The 19,429-nt window shown below is 39.5% G+C and overlaps 1 protein-coding gene across 23 annotated transcripts in view; it reads left to right on the plus strand.

Annotated features, from left to right (window-relative positions):
• The window catches only part of DTNA (dystrobrevin alpha), a 354,664-nt gene that overhangs the window by 86,475 nt on the left and 248,760 nt on the right, over nt 1-19,429 (plus strand). For 22 of the 23 annotated variants that reach the window (XM_042961704.1, XM_007090764.3, XM_042961702.1 and 19 more), the window contains exon 1: nt 12,632-12,840. The exons of the other annotated variant lie outside the window; for it this stretch is intronic. The gene's annotated coding sequence lies outside the window, so the exon portion shown is untranslated. Of the gene's footprint in view, nt 1-12,631; nt 12,841-19,429 lie in introns of those variants that run through there. 23 annotated transcript variants of the gene reach the window in all.

The raw sequence follows: 19,429 nt of genomic DNA on the forward strand, positions 1-19,429 counted from the left end.
TTTTTTCTTTGGCTGCTTTCAAATTTTACTCTTTATCTTTGTTTTTAAGCAGTTTAGTTATAAAATGCCTCACTATATTGTTGTTATGATTGGTCGTTTTGTTTGTTTCTTTCTTTGTTGTTACATTTTTCCTATTTGAGTTTCAGTTAGCTTTTCTCACACATGGATTGAAATCCTTCGATTCTGGAAAATACTCACCGCTTCAAATATTTCTTCTGCCCCGTTCTCTCTTTCATAGCCTTCTGGGGCTCCAATTACACATGTTAGACCATTGATATTGTGTTACAATCACAGATTATCTGTTCTATTTTCTTCACTCTTTTTTTCTCTTGGGCTTCAATTTGGATGATTTTATTGACCTGTCTTAAATTTTACTGATACTTTCTTCTGCTTGGTTCAGTCTGCTGTTCAGCCCACTGGATGAATCCTGTATTTGTGGTACCATAATTTTCATTTTTGTCATTTTTATTGGGTTCTTTCTGATTGCACCTATATCTCTACTGAAATTCCCCGACTGTTACATGCTCCCTGCTTTTTCCATGACATATTTTCAACATATTTAGCATAGCTTTCTTTTTAATCTTTGTCTGCTAAGCTCAACATCTGTGCCATCTGTAGATCTGCTTCTGTTGTTTGCTTTTTTTTTTTTAATTTTTTTTAACGTTTATTTATTTTTGAGACAGAGAGAGACAGAGCATGAACAGGGGAGGGGCAGAGAGAGAGGGAGACACAGAATCCGAAACAGGCTCCAGGCTCTGAGCTGTCAGCACAGAGCCTGATGCGGGGCTCGAACTCACAGACCATGAGATCATGACCTGAGCCGAAGTCGGACGCTTAACCAACCAAGCCACCCAGGCGCCCCTGCTTTTTTATTTTTTCTGGGGGGGGCACATTTTCTGCCTCTTCACATGTTCTATAATTTTTTATTGTGTATCAGCCTTCATGGTTTACATAGCAGTAAACAATAAACATTCTGAGAAAAGGGCCCACTTCTTCCTCAGTCAGACTGTTAATGTGTGGAAAAGGAGGTGGAAAATGGGATTGAAATAATCTAATATGTTCTAGATCTGAACCCAGCTTTGCTACTGCTCTAGTTAAATTCAGCTCACCAATGACTTTATTTATTTATTTATTTATTTATTTATTTATTTATTTTTTTTTTTTTTTAGAGTGAGAGAGCGGGAGCCAGGGAGAAGGGCAGAGGAGAAAGAGACAGAATCTTAAGCAGGCTCCACACTCAGCATGGAGCCCAATGCAGGGCTTGATCCCATGACCCTAGGATCATGTCTTGAGCCGAAATCAAGAGTTGGGCACTCAACAAACTGAGCCACCCAGGTGCCACTCACCATTGACTTTAGACATATTGAGGGAGGAAATAGGACTTTCCTTAGAGCTAGACTGAACTTGGCAATGCCATAGAGATGTCTTCATGCCTAGCCTAACAGCCAACATATATGAACCACAGGAAATCTCTCTCCCTCTTTCACACTCCAGTCCCCAGATGTCCAGGCCTAAAAACATCTCTCTCCACCATGTTGCCCTGACCTCCAGCCATTGCAGAGCTGCTGTAGTGAATGGAATGAAGATCTTTTACACCTTCAGGAGATCGTTTTCAGCTCTCCCGCCCTGTCCTGGCCTGTCTCAGCTACCCCCAAACAGTCAGTGAAAGCCCGCAGGAAAGAGTTGGCAGGCAAGTACAGATTCTGTCTACGGTTGGGTTGCCTCCAAATTCAAATCTATGATACTGGCCCACTTGCAGTGGTTAAAAGTTTGTTAACAATTGAGATGGTTGTTCACACTATCCCCAGCTTCCCCCATGTACTGAGGGGGCTCCTTTTCTCACTGTGGCCCTGGGAGTGATAAAAGCTATAGAATTCTTCTCTCTCCAAGGAATGGTTAATCTTGATATCAATCTATCCAGGTTTCTGTGGGTCTTCAGCTCTATAGTGGGTTATTTCAGACTCACTGCATCCGCCTCCCTACACAAAATATTATCCTTCATCCACTCCTAGTCTTCGAGGTGTGCATACCACAGACCGTTCCACGTTGGGAAGGCAGACATGGAAGCAGTCTCAGGGCCTTGTGGCAGAGAACTCCAGGGCCCAAACCATGCTGTAGAAGGGGATCACTCATTCTGCTTCTAACTCATAGATCTGTGGGGAAAGACACAGACAGAGGAGGACCTGAGCAGCAAGGAGCTCTGACGTGTGAGGCCCAGGGCAGGGCCTTCCCCCATCTCTTGGCTAAATCTAAAGGCAGTACTGATGATAACACAGTGTTTTGGACATAGGTGGGAAAACTTCATAGAGAGAGGGCAAATGTGGAAGGAAATTAAAGGATACTAAGGACGACCTTTGACTCTTTTCCCAGAGCCAACTCTTTTAGCTGTAGAAATAATAGAACGTATGCATCTCCTCTCCAAGAATAGAAGGTAGCTTCAATATTGATGGGATACTCTGGAAGCAATAGGGTAAAATATGTCTTCTAGAAAGCCGGTGTCTCTAGTGGACATAGTATTAGCAGAACAAATACATAAAATGACTCCAGACAAAGCTGGCCTCAAATAACAAAATACCCAAATTAGGCCCATATAAGAATAACTGTGACATCTTAACAGGGAAATGACATCACTGTTAGATTTTATATTGCCTTCCAACCAAAAGCAAACACAAAATGACTGCTGAGATCATTTTAAGACAATTTTCTTGTCTTGGCTGAGTTATGGTTTAATGGATAGTTTAGGCAGAACTTCAGTTACAAAAGAAATGCATTTTCACTTTTTAGGATACATAGATTTTGCATACGGAGGAATTGTTTATAATTAGGTATGTTCCTGTATTTAATTTCACAGATATATAATGAAAGTATTAATGTAATGGACTATACCCTAGTTTAGACCCTATGAAAGAGATAACTTTATTTCAATTAGATGTTACACTTCAGTGGATCTGATCTAGATACTTGTATACTTTGCTGGAATTTAGCTTTCATTTCAGCAATGTGTTCTTTCATTTAGCAATGTTGCCTCCCCCCCTCCCCCCCCCCCATACACACACAAATGAAAATTTGTTACGATCATTTTGGAGAGGTTGGAGAATTTGATCCCTTTTTAAAGCCGTAAAGACATAATTACTGTTGAAATGCTGGGTGGAACACATACTTAATTTCACCCTCTCCCTCCCAAAGCTACCCGATACTGGCAGTAAACACAAAACACTAACTGGAATCAAGAAAATGGGAGAGCATAGAACAGCAGAGAGCTGCTGACCTATTTTTTTTTGGAAAATGGAAAGGGAATTGATTAAGTGGTGCTTGATTTAGCCGAGCAGAGACGTGGAAACCCAGGTACCTGCAGAGATGCCAACAGGATGCAAATGGAGAGTCCCTAGAGAAGCCCGGAAAAGCATAAGGAGTGAAGGCAAAGGGGATCGCTGAAGCTAGGGGTGAGATGTGGAGCTGAAAACAGGAAGTGGTTGAGATTCTTAACAGTTGGACTCCCAAATCCTGTCTGCAACCTGTGCAGCTTGGCAACTGCCTGCCCCTCACCCTGCAGGAGACAGGAGGTCGCTTGCGTTATTCTCTGGAGTGACTTAACCAGAGAGGCTATAAACCCAGCAGGCTTGGAAACAGTGGCAGGTGGGCATCAGGTGTAATATTCAAATCTGTTGGATTAAGTGGAAATCTGCATGGTCAATAGTCATAAACTCACCTCTCTTTCAAACCTTCTTATCTAGCTTTGCTCCAGGACACTGGCAACAGAGCTTATCCCGCCTAGATAGCACATTGGAGGTGGGCTTCTCTAGAAGATCTGACTACCCTGGTGGGGAGAAACCTAGTTACCCTTGAGGGTATTTCAGTGAAGGTTCAGTTCTAATCACCTTACAGTAACACCCTAACAACCATGATATACTGCGAAAGCAGATAAGTAAGGAATACCAGATATGGAAGAAAGTCTCTGTAAAAGAGACCAAAGCAAACAAACAAGAAATTGAAGGAAACAATGACTGAAGGGAAGAGATGAAAACTTTAAAAAATGTTATCTTCTCATAGAGATTAGAAAAGAAATTATTTCCGTGAAACAAAACATAGTACTTTTAAAAAGGAACGATTAGGGAAAATAGAAATCTTAGAAATTAAACTAAGAATTAAACTCTTCCAACAGAAGAGAGGTGAGGAATTACTCCAGAGAGGAAGTGACAGAAAGATGATTGAAAGAGAAAAGATAAAAAATTAGAGACTTCACTTAAGGGGTCCGACATCCCACTAAAAAGAGTTTACTTTCAGAGTAAAATAATAGAGCGGGGCGCCCCGTGGCTCAGTTGGTTAAGCGTCTGACTCTTGATCTCAGCTCAGGTCTTGATCTCAGGGTTGTGAGTTCAAGCCCTACATCGGGCTCTGCATTAGGCATGAAGCCTACTTTAAAAATCATAATAATAATAATAATTAATAGTAATAAATAAAATAACAGAGGAAATAGAACTCAGAAATTGTTTAGAAAATATAATAAATTTGCCCAGAATTGGAATATATGAGCAAAAGTCCCTTGAGTTGCAAACAATCTGTAGGGAGAAAAGGGGGATCCACACCAGAGTGTACTGTCATGAGATATTCTAACACGGGGGATAAGGAAGAAATAGTAAGTGGAGCAGGAACAGAATGACCCCTCAAAAACAACACTAGAAACTAAAGACAGAGAAGAAATTACTTGAAATTTCTGAGGGATAAGAATTTCTAAACAATGAATTATCTAGGCAAGTTAGCAAGTCCAAGACAAGGACAACTATATTTTCAAGGGTTCAAGTTCTCCAAAAGTTGGTTTGTTCTAAGTATCTTTCTCAGGAAGCCACAAAGCACAGTCCCAGGATGACTGCTCAGTAACACCATTGACACCCCAAGGACCTCGAGGTTGCGGGGGTGGGGCGTGCTGAAAAACTAGCTGACATGCTTGTCTATTTTAAGAGGAACGCTACATTTCTAATGAGTCTGAAAAAACGTAATGGTGGGCAAATAGAAGCTGAGCAAGCAAAAATGTGACACAATACTAGCGTCAGAGGAAAAAAAACACAATTGTGTAAAAGAAAGGAAATAGAGTCATAAATCCCATGTGGTTTACATGTGAACAATATATGCATCGCCAAGATAACATAAACACTGATTAGTGCTTCACCTAAAATTGTTGTGTATCTAAACTGGGAGGATTAAGGGAAGGAAAGTGTGTGTGTGTGTGTGTGTGTGTGTGTGTGTGTGTGTGTCTGCGTGTAGATGAGAGAGAGAAGGAGATACTGAGAGCATACTTGCGGGAGATAGTGTCCATAAGAACTAAAGATAAGGATTTAGTAAGAGACCAATAGATAATATCTACACTGGGAAAATAAAAAAGAAGAGGCATATAAGAGTATCATTTAGGAAGATGGAGTGAGTGTCATAATTAATAGTTAAGAGTTGAAAGCGGCTGCCTCTGGGATTTAAGGACGAGGAGGGGTAGGGTTGGGTTAGGACATTCTTTAAAGCTCTACATTCTGCATGGCTTTTAAAAATATGCGCATGATTTTTTTAAATATATGAAAGTTACATTTTAAAAAACCGAATGCAGCGAGTACTGGAGCTCAGTGACTTTCACGCTATGCTTCCCAGGTTTCTGGAAGTTTCCACAGAGACTGCCTTATAGAAGAGGGAGCTCGGTAGGCCTCCCACATGAGTTTCTGCGAAAGGAGCCATGCCTTGTCATTGTTAAGTTCCAGTGAACTAACTTCTTTGAACAAAGGGTTCTATAGAAAACACCACCACCACCAAAGAAGTTTGGAAAGCACTGATTAGCCCTGTGCGTATCTGGAGAAAAACTGCTCCCAATCGAATAAGCTGAATATGTAACTATCAGACTTGATCCAGTGTGGCTTTTACATGTTATTTTCTTTTACCCCACAAAACATATTGTCCCATTTCTAACTCAAGAAGCTTGGAGTAGAACCGGTTTGTTTGGGTTTCAAATATGGATTGGATTTACGATTATGAAAATTTGCACAGATTTCAAATGATGACATTAAGTAATGCTAGTCTCGCTCCCAAACCAAACTGTACTCTCACTTCTTAAGAGGTATCAAGTGGGGCGCCTGGGTGGCTCAGTCGGTTGGGCGTCCGACTTTGGCTCAGGTCATGATCTCGCGGTCCGTGAGTTCGAGCCCCGCGTCGGGCTCTGTGCTGACAGCTCAGAGCCTGGAGCCTGTTTCGGATTCTGTGTCTCCCTCTCTCTCTGACTCTCCCCTGCTCATGCTCTGTCTCTCTCTGTCTCAAAAATAAATAAAATTTAAAAAAAATTAAAAAAAAAAAGAGGCATCAAGTATGGCATGTGCCCCCAGCGTTCAAATAAATGGTACAGCAGGGGGTGGTTTTCTATCCCAAGGATGACTTTGGGCGTTCTAGTTTTGTCTAGGGATGGATATGTTAATGATTTCACTCTAATTTGGGTTGATTTTGGTCCCACCATAGAAAAACGCTCCTACCCCAGGTTGAAGGAAAGGAAACAGAATAAATCTTTATTTTTAACGCAGACGATTACCTGTATCTTTTGTCAACATGGAGTACTGATTGTTTCCTTGGCTATAGAGCCTCTCAAAAACAAAACATCCTTATCTTGGTGAGTTTAATCTAGGGAAAAATCATATGTTGAAACAGACGCTACTGAGAAAGCTCTTCCCTCAGTCCACCAATATCTATCTCTCCCTGCCCCACATACGCAGTATGAAGTGGACTCATCTGTGGACTTCTATTATTTCTCAACCTAACATAACTAAAAGGTTCTCTGAAAAATAACTACATATAATTTTATATAAAATAAAATCTAGGGGCGCCTGGGTGTCTCAGTCGGTTAAGCGTCCGACTTCAGCTCAGGTCACGATCTCGCGGTCCGTGAGTTCCAGCCCCATGTCGGGCTCTGGGCTGACGGCTCAGAGCCTGGAGCCTGCTTTCGATTCTGTGCCTCCCTCTCTCTCTGCCCCTCCCCCGTTCATGCTCTCTCTCTGTCTCAAAAATAAATAAACGTTAAAAAAATTTTTTTAAATAAAATCTAAAATGTAGATTTATTCATTTTATATCTTTTACATATTCTACATGTTTTACATGCATATCTCATTTGAGGTTGACAACATCTCTGAAATATGTACTATTATTCTCAGTGTAAAGATGAAGATGTGGTCGCCCTTGGAGTTTGACCTGTCCCATGCTGCATGGCTGCCAGGGTTAAAGGCAAAAGAAATCTTTTTTTTTTTTTTTTGGAATGTCTTTCTACGTGGGCCAAATACCTCAAAATTAAAAAAAAAAAAAAGACTAATTTTTATCAAAAGCTTACATATAACATAAACAAGTGCTGGATTACATATGGAGAATGATCTACTCATTCTGGTTTGCCTAGGACATTCCAGGTTTTAGGACTCAAAATCCTGCATACTGGGAAAACCCTCAGTTCCAGTAAAATTGGAATGGCTGGTCATTTTACATATACAGCTCGTCCCAAGAGACTGTAATAGATACCCATCTTGGGAACAGAGAGAGATACAGGAAACAAAATACAAGTGGAGGAAAGTGATCAAGAGAGTTTATTTAGACAAGGGTGTAGATGATTTCCTAGCCATACCAAAGAAAACCAATTTTAGCAACCACAATAACACGACAGAGCAATTAGCATTGACTTTTCAAAAATGTTTCTGTAACCAAATGTATCTATTCGTTTAAGATCGATGTCAATATCATGCGGTGTCCAAAAGACACAGAAAGGTGACACTACCAGATCTTGAAAAGTAAAGGCCTATCTTAAGTGTTTCATGAGAAGAGATAACAAACTACGCAGCCAGATATCCTAGGGCCAGAATCTTAAACTTCCCCTCTAAACTTTGCTCTCCTCCAAGTCTACTTCATCAAAGATTCTTCTCCCTAGTCTGGCTTACACCCTGGCATCTGCTTCTCCTGCCACATTCTGTTCCCTGTTCTCTTCCTTCGTTCTCACTGGTTCCTTTAAGTCACTCCTGTTCTTGGGTATTTTCCCTCCATGACCTTCTGACAATTAACATAAGCCCCCTTTGGCTTCTGCCCTGTCTCTTTCCACATTGGAGAACCTCCCCATGCCCCTACCACTCCCCTGCCAACAATCCACCTACCATCTGACAGACCCAGAGAAGAGAAATAGAGATGCCTTTTCAAAGACCAGAAGGAGAATGAGGAAGGTCTGCAACCGTTCTTGTTTGAATATTTTTGGGGTATGAGTGTGTGTACTCATAAATCATTTTGATAGGATTCCTGCTAGCTTTTACCTTTCCTCCTAATGCCCAGAGAAGTTCCAACATAGTGAAAAATCATGGTGCATGTACATCTATATGCTTTGATTTTTAACCTAAGCATTAGCCCATGTCTTTCTGTTGTCATCAAAAGTATCATTGTTCCCAGTTATTCTACCAAATATGTTATAATTAGTGTATTTAACATATGGCCCTTTCCATAATTAGGGCTATTTTCACCCCATGGACATTCAAAATGAGTGCCCATTTCATCCAATTTTTAAATTGGTTGGAATTTAATAAGATTATACATAACATGCTGCTGTTTTGAATGTCTTCCATATCTGCTGTTAGAGCCTCTATTTTTTAGTGGGTTTTTTAATGTATAGTTTTCTAATTTTTCTTGGGGAGTGTCTATTTTAATTACTTTCAAACAACTGCAGCTTGGATTTATTAATTTTTCCTTAGGAAAAAAATAACTACTCACCACTCACCCTCCCAAAAAAAACCCCTCATTTTTGTATAGTGTCTTAGTCCATTCAGGCTGCTATAACAATATACCATTCACTAGATGGCTAATAAACAACAGGAATTTATTTCTTACAGTCTGAAAGCTGGAAGTCCAAAATCAAGACGTTAAAAAATTCAGTGTCTGGTGAGGGCCTGCTTCCTGCTTCACAGACGGCCATCTTTTTGCTGTGTTCTCACATGGTATAAGGGACAAAGAAGCTCTCTGGAGGTCTCTCTGGAAGGCACTAATCCCATTAATGAGGGCAGCACCCTCATGACCTAATCAACTTCCAAAGGCTCCAATTCCTAATGCCATTGCAGATTGTGTTTCAATATGTGGGTTTTGGGAGAACACAAATATAATGTATTGCAAGTAGTATGTATTAAAAAAATAAATTACATGCAAAAGACCAAAAAATCATCTGCAAAACCATTATCCTGAGAATATTACTTATGCTAGTCTTTTAAGGATACCAGCAAGGAAAAAATAATGGGGACCATTTGCTTTCCATTAATCTGATTCTTTGTATGCCTGGATGCCTTACCGATCAACTGAGATCTGAGTTTGAACAGCTTACTCACCCCTGCAAAGAGCCTGCTACCAGCATTCGCCATCCACAGAACTGTGCTGATATGTCTATTTCTGGAGAATGGAGCAGAGATTAACTGCTTGTTCATGATAAATCAAGGGTATTTGATTTGCCTGTTACATGCCCAGTTTTCTTTGGAAGCCAGCCCTGGAAGCTGTTTTTCTGATCAAATCCTAACTCTCATGTTAGTGCTTATGACAGAGAAAAATAACATTTACTCACGATAAAGACTAAATTCTAGCAATTACAAATCTTATCAATTGCCTTGTGAAGGTTAGGTGGAAAAAAAAGAAGAAAAAAAATTCCCATTGTGTTCACTCGACCTTGGAGTTGGACTAATGCAAAAGCTGTTCTAAAATCTCCATGATTTGGGGAGCCTGACTTCAGCTCACTCAGGCAATGATCTCACGGTTCACGAGTTCGAGCCCCACATCAGGCTCTGTGCTGACAGCTCGGAGCCTGGAGCCTGCTTCAGATTCTGTGTTTCCTTCTCTCTCTTCCCCTCCCCCACTTGCTCTCTGTCTCTCTGAAAACTAAATAAAAACATTAAAAAAATTTTTTAAAATAAAATTTCCATGATTGGCATAGATGAAAATATAAGGGGAGATAAAGTTGGGAACCCAAGAAGATACCTGGTTGATAAATGTTGCACTGTAAGGAATAGCCAATAGCGATTCAATAAAGAAAACTATTCCAATTCACTAGCTAATATGAAATATTTGAAGGACCTAACATTTCCTGTTCTCTCTATTTTTCTTAGAAGCCAGTAAGCTCAACAGAAATGATCTTAGCAATATTTGCCATGTTGGTTTTGAGAACTAATCACACAGATACAACATTTATGATTTTTTTTTCTTCAGTAAAGTACTCAGTACCTAATATAGCTTTCATAAAATCTTTTGGTTAATGGCTTGAAAAGAGATATTTTTCCCCAGACCATTAAGATCAATGCAAAATATATAACTATATCTGCAGTGAGCCAACATGTAATCATTTTCCGTAAGTTAGAACATATACTTTCACAAAAGCAGTTAGTTCTTCAGTTTCAAAAAACATTTCTTGAGCGTCAGTTACGTGCAACGTTCAGAGATACAGAAGCGAGTAGTGTGGCTGAGTGTGAACCAGACGGCCTGCCTCCAACCCTGTCCTCTCATCCTAGTTCACATGTGTTTTGACACCATCCATTAGCCTTGAGGATGAGTGTTTTGATAGAGGGAAGAAGACACACAGGAATGGGACATGTGCTCTCTGGGTGAGTGATTGTTCTTTCCTATTTATTTCTGAATGCGCCTATCTATCAGCCTTGCACATAGCTTGAAATTTCCCTAAGACAATCAACTTTGGGAATAAAAATAAGGAAAGTTTCTTCCTCCTCTCCCAACGTCTTATAGTTTTTTTTTTTAATAAATTCTTTTTAAAGTTTATCTATTTATTTTTGAGACAGAGACAGAGTGTGAGCAGAGGAGGGGCAGAGAGTGAGGGAGACACAGAATCCGAAGCAGGCTCCAGGCTCTGAGCTGTCAGCACAGAGCCTGACTCAGGGCTCAAACTCAAGGACTGCAAGATCATGACCTGAGCCAAAGTCAGACACTTAAACGACTGAGCCACCCAGGTGCCCCTCTTATAGTTTTTTTTCTTTTTTTAAGAACATCTAGTAACAGGTTAAGGAGTGAACAAGCTGGTAGAACACCAATCTATATGGGAATAAACTATCACCAGAGTAAACTGGTAACGTGATGCCAGTTAATCAGATTTTCACTCATGGTTCCCTAACATGGTCTTGTTCAGATATGGTACCAGACCACCGAGATCAGAGACCAACCACAAACAAAGTGAAAGCTTTCTTTTTGGACGCAACCCTTTGCCGTTGAATATTTTTGAGATGTCTGTACAAGTTACAAGGAGCAGCTGTAACCACACCACTACCCGTGAGTCCAGCCAGCTGACACTTGCCTAGACTTAGCAGCCACAGCCAGATGAGATTTGGAAAGGCAAAATGCACAGGTTGTGGTTTGTCTGATTGCTGAAATTATAAATCCTTTATCAGAGCTTTCAAGAAGCTGTCTCGTCCATAAAATGGCATACAATAAATTCACTGTTTTGAACATGAGAGGTAAGTTATTTCCAGCAGCAGCAGCAGCAAATCTTTTGGCCCCGGTGACCAGTAAATAAATATTAAACACAAGTTTTTTAGTAGTTCTTTGAAGGGACTGTCCGTTATTAATCCTTATCTGATTGTATTTGAGGAAACATATCTTTGTCTCATTTCCAGTCACTCAGTTTTTGTTTGTTCACGTGTTTGTCTGTGTGTGTGTGTGTGTGTGTGTGTGTGTGTGTGTGTGTGTGTGTGTAGTCCTCACCAGTCTTCACCAGTTTGCAAGACAGTCCTGGAAAAGAAGACTCAACGGGGAGAGTCTTTGGCGCTCTCTTCTCCCGCTGTTTGCAATATAAAATATAGGATAATTGAAATCAGTTTTTCCACAGTTCTTATGAGGAAGGTTTTCTCTCATTGGAAAAGCCACAGAGTGAACAGCTGCGTTCCAGAATATTGTCAAGCAGGAAGCGTGACTGCTTCTTCTGCTGAAGGGTCCCAACCCATTCACTAATAAGGAAATTCAACTTTTAACACAACATTTGCCATTTTGCTTTGTTTTGTTTTGTTTTGTTTTGTTTTGTTTTTTCTGCATGCGTAGCCATTGTAGGTAAAATTATATGTGGATATATTAAAACTTAAATGCTATATGACATCAAAAATATTTGTCGTGCCCCCAAATATTCACTCCATTCTCCTCAAAGTTAAGAAAAAAAAATCCAGGAAACTTACTTGTTTGTATTATGTGTACCTGGGGAAGTTTTTCACACAGAGGGAGCCACAGAACAAAACTTGAGCTGCCTTCCTTTCTGCTTCCAGGAATGCCAATCAGAGAACATTCTTTTTCAGACAGCCAAGTTTGGAAGTCAGTTGGTTTCTGGCAGTAACAAGGGGGAGGGGATGGCAGGAGGGAAAGCACAGTGAGTCCTCGGGCTGCCTTAAGCTTCCAAGTGTTTCCGTAATAGCCATCAATGAAAGCATCTCCTTTTACCCACGCAGAGACAGGTAAAAAGACAGCTGAGTAAATGGGCATTAGATGTATCAGCGGAAGCTCGGTCAGAGGAAGGAGGGGGTGGAGGGAGGGCATTTGAAAGCCTGCCATTGGTGAGCTTACCAAAGGCATCTGCCAGTGGGACTTCAATGGAATGTGAAACCAAATCATTTTCAAGTTAAAGATAGACACAGTATACACCAGGATCTAGAAGCTGGATTTTAAACTCCTATCTCTCCCTAGAATTTCAGAGAGTTCTGTTATGATCTCTGTAGTAATTAACAATTTGGTCGGGGCTTGTTTTTGAAGTCAATGTGCTCAGAATTCATGTATGTTCTGGATGTCCTGGAATTAAAAGGATTTAGGAGCTCATGATGTGCATACTCTAGGGTAAGTGAAAAGATTTGCTTTTAAGGTGCATCGCTTCTCTGGGAAGGTTAACGTGGAATTTCTCTTTTTATTTGTGTAAATGAAAAAGTGATCATGAAGACTTTCCGGGACTGTAACTCTCTTACCTTTCTTGAGCTATTTGGCCTTTTTTAAGTTATGCAGCAGAAATAACTAGAGCATTTCAGCTTGGTTTTGAAATGTACCTTGCATGTCTATAATTTCAGTTTTGCTCTATGACCCTTACTTACGTTTTTCTCTGTTAACTCCTTAAACACCCTGCAGTTATTGAATTACAATGTCAGTGGTTTTGTGTCACAACACCCACTGAATGTTATCGTGTTTATGATACCACTGGATGTAACTGTTTTTACTGTGAGATGAGGTTACTTCCCTCGCCTGGCGCAACGGTGCTTCCTAGTTTAAGAAGTGAAAAAGGAAAACTAAATAAAAGGAGGGAAAAAGAGGTGGTCTAAAGGTGGGATGAAGTGAATAGGAGCCTTAGAAGATAATCTATTTTAAAAGAAAATTAGAAAAAAAGGCAGTTTGCCATTGAAGAGAACAATTTTTTAATAGAAGTTATTTTTTGATGTTGCCTCATTAATTCCAAGCAGCTTCTCTTCCTCCAAAAAAGCTGATATTTGCTAAGTGAATGGAGGCGTACTGATTATATGGAACTTGAGGGTGGAGGAGGGAGAGTTGTCTAATTTGCTATTACCACGCTGTGTTTTAAGGATTTCGGAACTTTCTTCTTTAAAAGAGAGAATGACAAACCTCAGTTCTCTTCATGTTTTGACCATGTATAGGTTTTGTTTCTTATTTTGTCGAATGACCTCTCGGCTCTGCTCTTGGAGACAGCTTTCCCAAACTTGCACAGCATTCCTTCTGAATAAATACTGTCCATAATAGTCACAGAGGACATGGTGTGAATTGGAAATTCTACTTTATATGGGGAAAATAAATCTGCTGACGTTCTTATTGCAGTGTGGGACTGAACAGTTGTTAGCTGTAACTGGCTGAGTTTTGCTATGTCAAATAGACCCGATTCTAATGAACTAAGTTGGCTAAACTAAGTACAAACAATGAATGACTTCACATGGGTCTTTCAGTTTTGATAAGAATAACTGATATGCTGCATAACTCTTCTAAAATGAAAAGTGAGCAATTTGTTGATAGAATCACTTGATTTTACAACTATCGAATAGTCTAGCAAGACCAAAACAAAATGTGAAGTTAGCAGGGCTCAGTTTTGATGCCCCCACCCCCCTTTCTCTGCCCACTCTCCGTCTCTGCTTCCAGTCCTCTTTCTCTTTCTGGACCCCTGATGAATATCACTGCAATACCCTCCTTTTCATACTGTTAAGACCTATCTTCCAAGAAAGTTGCCATGAATTTTCATTTTGCATCTCCACAAGTGGATGGTATCTTTGTAAATTCTCCCTGGTGACATTGACTCCTATGCACCTTGATTTATCCAGCTTGGTCCTAACCTGTTGACAGTAGGAGTGAGCCTGGCAGAAATCAGAAGTGTTTCCAAGAAATTTGCGAGTGCAAGTATGTGTGTGCTTACCGTATACACATGTGCACACACAAACACTTCCAGATAGACTTACATTTTACTCAACTAAATATTTCCGATTGAATTATACATATAGCTAAAATTGTATCAGGCTTTTCAGTATGGGGCTTGGTTTTTGTTTTCAGTGTGTCAAAAGAAAGCCAAAAAAAGAACACAAAAAAATTTTAATTCTAAAATGTAAGAATTTTAAACCACGAGACCAAATAGTGTTGACAGGGAAGGGGGAGGACAAATATTTCTCTGCTGCTATCAATGTCACTCAAGTTCCCTGCTGAAATTTGTCGAGCTTGCGCTTTATCTCCTTGAATATGCTATGTGTAGCTTTATAATATATGTCTGCTAATTCTAGTATCTCAAGTGTTACTGGATTCGTTTCTATTATTATTGTTCCTGCCAGTTCTCACTCATGGTGTCTTATTTTCTTGGTTGCTTGGATATCTTTGACTATCTGTTGGAAATGTATTTTAAAAATCACTTGTAAGAATAAATTGAGACCTAGTGGTGATGAGGTTTTTCCCCCAGAAAGGACTTTGCTTCTGCCAGGCCCCCGGGGGGCAATATCAGACCAGAATTATCTTTGTCAAAGTGCAGCAGCTAAGATTTCCTGAATCACCCCTGTGTGAGAAGCAAGGCTGCAAATCTGTGTGAAGAATCGTGTATTTGGGGTTCACTCCTACCATAAAGGAAGCTACGGCCTTTTGAGATCCCAAGTTAAAGTTGTGTTCGTTTATTAATGCCCTCACCTGAGGACCACAGGCTTTGCCCTTCTCACAAAACCTGTAGGTTGCTCAAAGCACAGCTGCTTTCACAGATCTTTTCTCCCCCATACTCTATGCCCAAGGGCAAAAGCTGTCAAAGATAAGCTTCCTCTCTTGAGCTCTGGCCTTCCAAATTTCTGTGTGTGAAAACCTCGCCATCATATTCAGCTCTTTGCTGTTTTTATATTTTAAAGATCTTCAGTTACCTCAGTGGGAGTGTCAGTCGAAATGATTTCACTACTGTTACCAGAAAGGGAAGTTCACTGTACTGCTTTTATAGTCATTTTATGTATTTATAAATATATACACGTGCTAGAGAAGGTATCAAGCAGTCTGCTAACATCACTGATGATTTCGGGTAGTTTTTCTGATTTTTAGTTTTCGCCGTGGGCTTTTGGAGAAATTTGCAAACGCAGGGAGGATTCGTGTTTCCCAGCCTTACTGGAGCTGTCAACAATACTTAGCAGTCCTTTTATGTGTCCCTGGCTGGCCCCTTTCCTTAGTCATCTCTTCAGTCTCTCTAATCCACCCCACCACCATCGCTGTCAGCTGTTGACCTTGACTCCTACTGCCTTCTCTTGGCCTTTATCCAGCATCACCACGTTTAAGACATTGTCTTAAATAAATTCCTTCCTTTCCATTCCCTTTGCAGCCCCTCTACTTCAGTTCTTCAGCATCTCACTTGGGCATTACAATGGTCTCCCAGTTGTTCTTCTGCTCCTAGGGTCTGCACCCCAACATATGTCCCATCCTGGGACCAACACACTTGTCTTCTCAAAATCATAGTCATGAATGGATTGCTCCTTTACTTAAAAATCCCTAGTGACTCACCATTTCCCCCAAAATAAAGCCCTTAGTATGTCTTAAAGGCCTGTCACAAAGCCTCACCCTGTTTGTCTAACACCGTCTCAACTACCTCACTGGCTTTTTCACTAACACTTGAATCGTGCATAATTTCTGCCTCCAGAATATTCCATAGGACATCATACCTCTGTGCTAGTCTACCTACATTTCCCCCCAGAATACCCACTGTTCATCTCCTTTGTGGTTAAATCCTACTTCTTCAAGGTTGACCTCATAAGTCACCTACACTGTACATCCTTTACGTGCACAGCTCACCCACTATTCTTGTCTTGTGCCTTTTTGAATTCTCAGTAATGGGCACATAGAAACCAAGTTACATTTAAGGAATGAACAAACAACTATTATGAGGAAGTTTTTTCACAACAATTCCTTTTTTGCTTTGTTGTTTTTCATTCTAAACATCATTATTTTGACCTTAGACTCTTTGTCTAGAATAGTGATCATTAATTCTCCTCTATGTCAAGTAGAGTCAGTTAAAAATGAGTGTGTGTTTTTGGTTATTTTCTTTTGGGAGAGGGGAGGCCATCCATTTCCATTTTTGCCAAGTGAGATTCTATAATATCATTGTGATAACAAGACAAATCATAGAAGTTTAAGTAGAATAAATTACTGGTATATTGTCAGAGACATTCACAATAAAAAGGAAAGTCATAGAATTGAAAAACTGACATGTTTCAACATATCTAGCCCATAATTGTGGGTAACACCAATGGAAAAAAGTAATGGGGCACAACTAGATCAAAATAATCTCACTGCATATAGCCTGAATCTGAACCATTGGAAAACACTGGATTGTTTTTCAGATCACAATGTGATGCTAGAAGGAAAGCAGTTGGTTGCTTATGTGATAGGACATTGTGATCTTAAATCTTAAAGGTGGCTGAAAATTTTCATTAGAAAACTTTAGCGATGTAAATGTTAGTCTCATTTTGCTATGCTGAATTAAAAAAAAAACAGCGCTGCCTTTAATTATTAAAAATTGAATATTGTTGGTGGGAACCAGAGAAAGAGGAAATATAGCTTATTAATTCTCAGGATGTTTAACTAATGTCATATTCCTCAGATCATTTATAAATTTATCATACATTATGATATGCTGACACCTCATTTTTAGAAAAATAAGAAACATGGTTTGTATTTTTTCTCATATGGGGCTTTCCTACCTCCACAAAGAAAAAAGCCCTAATATGGATGGGGTCAAATTTATTTTAAATAAAAATAAATAAATATTTTAAATAAAAATCTTTGAATCCAATCAGATGTTTAAAGTCGGTGTCTAGGGGCACCTGGGTGGCTCAGTCAGTTAAGCGTCTGACTTTGGCTCAGGTCATGATCTGGCAGTTCATGGGTTCAAGCCCTGCATCGGGCTCTGTGCTGACAGCTCAAAGCCTGGAGCCTGCTTCAGGTTCTGTGTCTCCCTCTCTCTCTGCCCCTCCCTTGCTCACACTCTGTCTCTCTCTCTCTCAAAAATGAGTAAGCTTAAATATAATTTTTTTTAGGTCAGTGACTAGATGAGAACCCAGATTTCTCTAACACAAAATATGAAAATATAGTATTATAGGCCTTTTCTTTTTTACTTCATCTGTAAAAAAAAATAAGACTAATTCTTAAAAATTGGCTGATTTTAAATCATAGCTTTCAAGTAGCTGAGCTAATTTGTCTTATTAATTCAGTAAATCTCGATCAAGCTCCTACCTTGTGTCTAGAGTAAGAAATTATTTATTCAGTCCCCTTCACTGGACACTGACACTGGAGCATGTCATGTTAAAACAATGGATGTAATTAACAAATTGCTTTATTCTATTCTTTAATTTCTATTCTTAATTTATGTATGCTAATCTCCATACTTGTTTAAAAAAATCACTTTGCCTTTCTTTAGCAATTAGTATTTTCCTGTCAAAAAGCTAAGTTTTTTTTTAATATGAAATTTATTGCCAAATTGGTTTCCATACAACACCTAGGGCTCATCCTAACAGGTGCCCTCCTCAATGCCCATCACCCACTTTCCCCTCCCTCCCACCCCCATCAACCCTCAGTTTATTCTGTCTTTAAGAGTCTCTTACCTTTTTTTCCCCCTTCTCCTCCCCCATGGTCTTCTGTCAAATTTCTCAGGGTCCACATAAGAGTGAAAACATATGGTATCTGTTTTTTCTCTGTATGACTTATTTCACTTAGCACAACACTCTCCAGTTCCATCCACGTTGCTACAAAAGGCCATATTTCATTCTTTCTCATTGCCAAGTAGTATTCCATTGTATACATAAACCACAATTTCTTTATCCATTCATCAGTTGATGGACATTTAGGCTCTTTCCATAATTTGGCTATTGTTGAAAGTGCTGCTATAAACACTGGAGTATAAGTGCCCCTGTGCATCAGCACTCCTGTATCCCTTGGGTAAATTCTTAGAAGTTCAAAAAGCTAAGTTTTAGGGGTCTTGGGAATACTTTAATTTTTTTAATATCTATTTAGCAGATTTTTTTATAAAATAGTTTAAAGAGACCTAAACGGATTATTTTTTAAAAAGTTGAACATGTATTTTTATCACATAGGAAACTGTGTTGTATCTTAATATAAAATATAAACACATTTATTTGCTTAGAGTTGAACTTTGCATTCTTGCAAAATAAATATGGCATAAAGGTGACTCAGAGATGCCCTGAGTCATGAAAACTTTCTAAAGCTCTGTGTATTTTAAAGAAGGCAATAGTTATTTTTACTAACTTTATTTCTCAGTCTCACTTTACTTTTTGTACCCCATTCCTAGGTGATGTAGTAGCACACAGATTTAGGAGTGCTGAAGGGATGAATTCACTGAATTAATCATAGTTCAAGACTATAGATGTCTTTACTAATTGTATTAAGAGACGTAGATTAATTGAATGAAATCTATCTTCTAATGCATATGAACTTCCTAGTTTTAGACTGTTCATTGCCACACATTTGTAGCAACATATTTACTCATTGAAAGATGTTTTTAACACTTCAGAGAAGTGTAACACTTCCGTTCTAAACCTCATCCAATGTTTTATACTATTTTGTAGGTAAGAGACATATGTTATTTTCTTTTATACATGATCAAACCAAGATACAGACATAGGAAGTGCTCTAGATAGATATTACTATGCTTGATTTCTGGAGGTAACAACCCCCAAATCTCCATGGCTTATAAAAGCCAAGGTTTCCTTCCCACTCATGCGAATTATCTATGGAGGGTTGGCCTGACCGCAGGCCCTTCCCCACGTTGTTGCTTTCACCTGGAAGTGACCTGTGTTTCCTGTGCTCACGTTTCCTTGGCCAAAGCGTGCCATGCGATCACACCTAACTTCAGCTGGGTGAGGAATACAATCCTATCACATGCCCGAAAAGAGAAAAAGCTGGAATGTTTCTG

The sequence above is a fragment of the Panthera tigris genome, chromosome D3, assembly GCF_018350195.1.
Source record: "Panthera tigris isolate Pti1 chromosome D3, P.tigris_Pti1_mat1.1, whole genome shotgun sequence".
In the NCBI taxonomy this organism is placed as follows: Eukaryota; Metazoa; Chordata; class Mammalia; order Carnivora; family Felidae; genus Panthera; species Panthera tigris.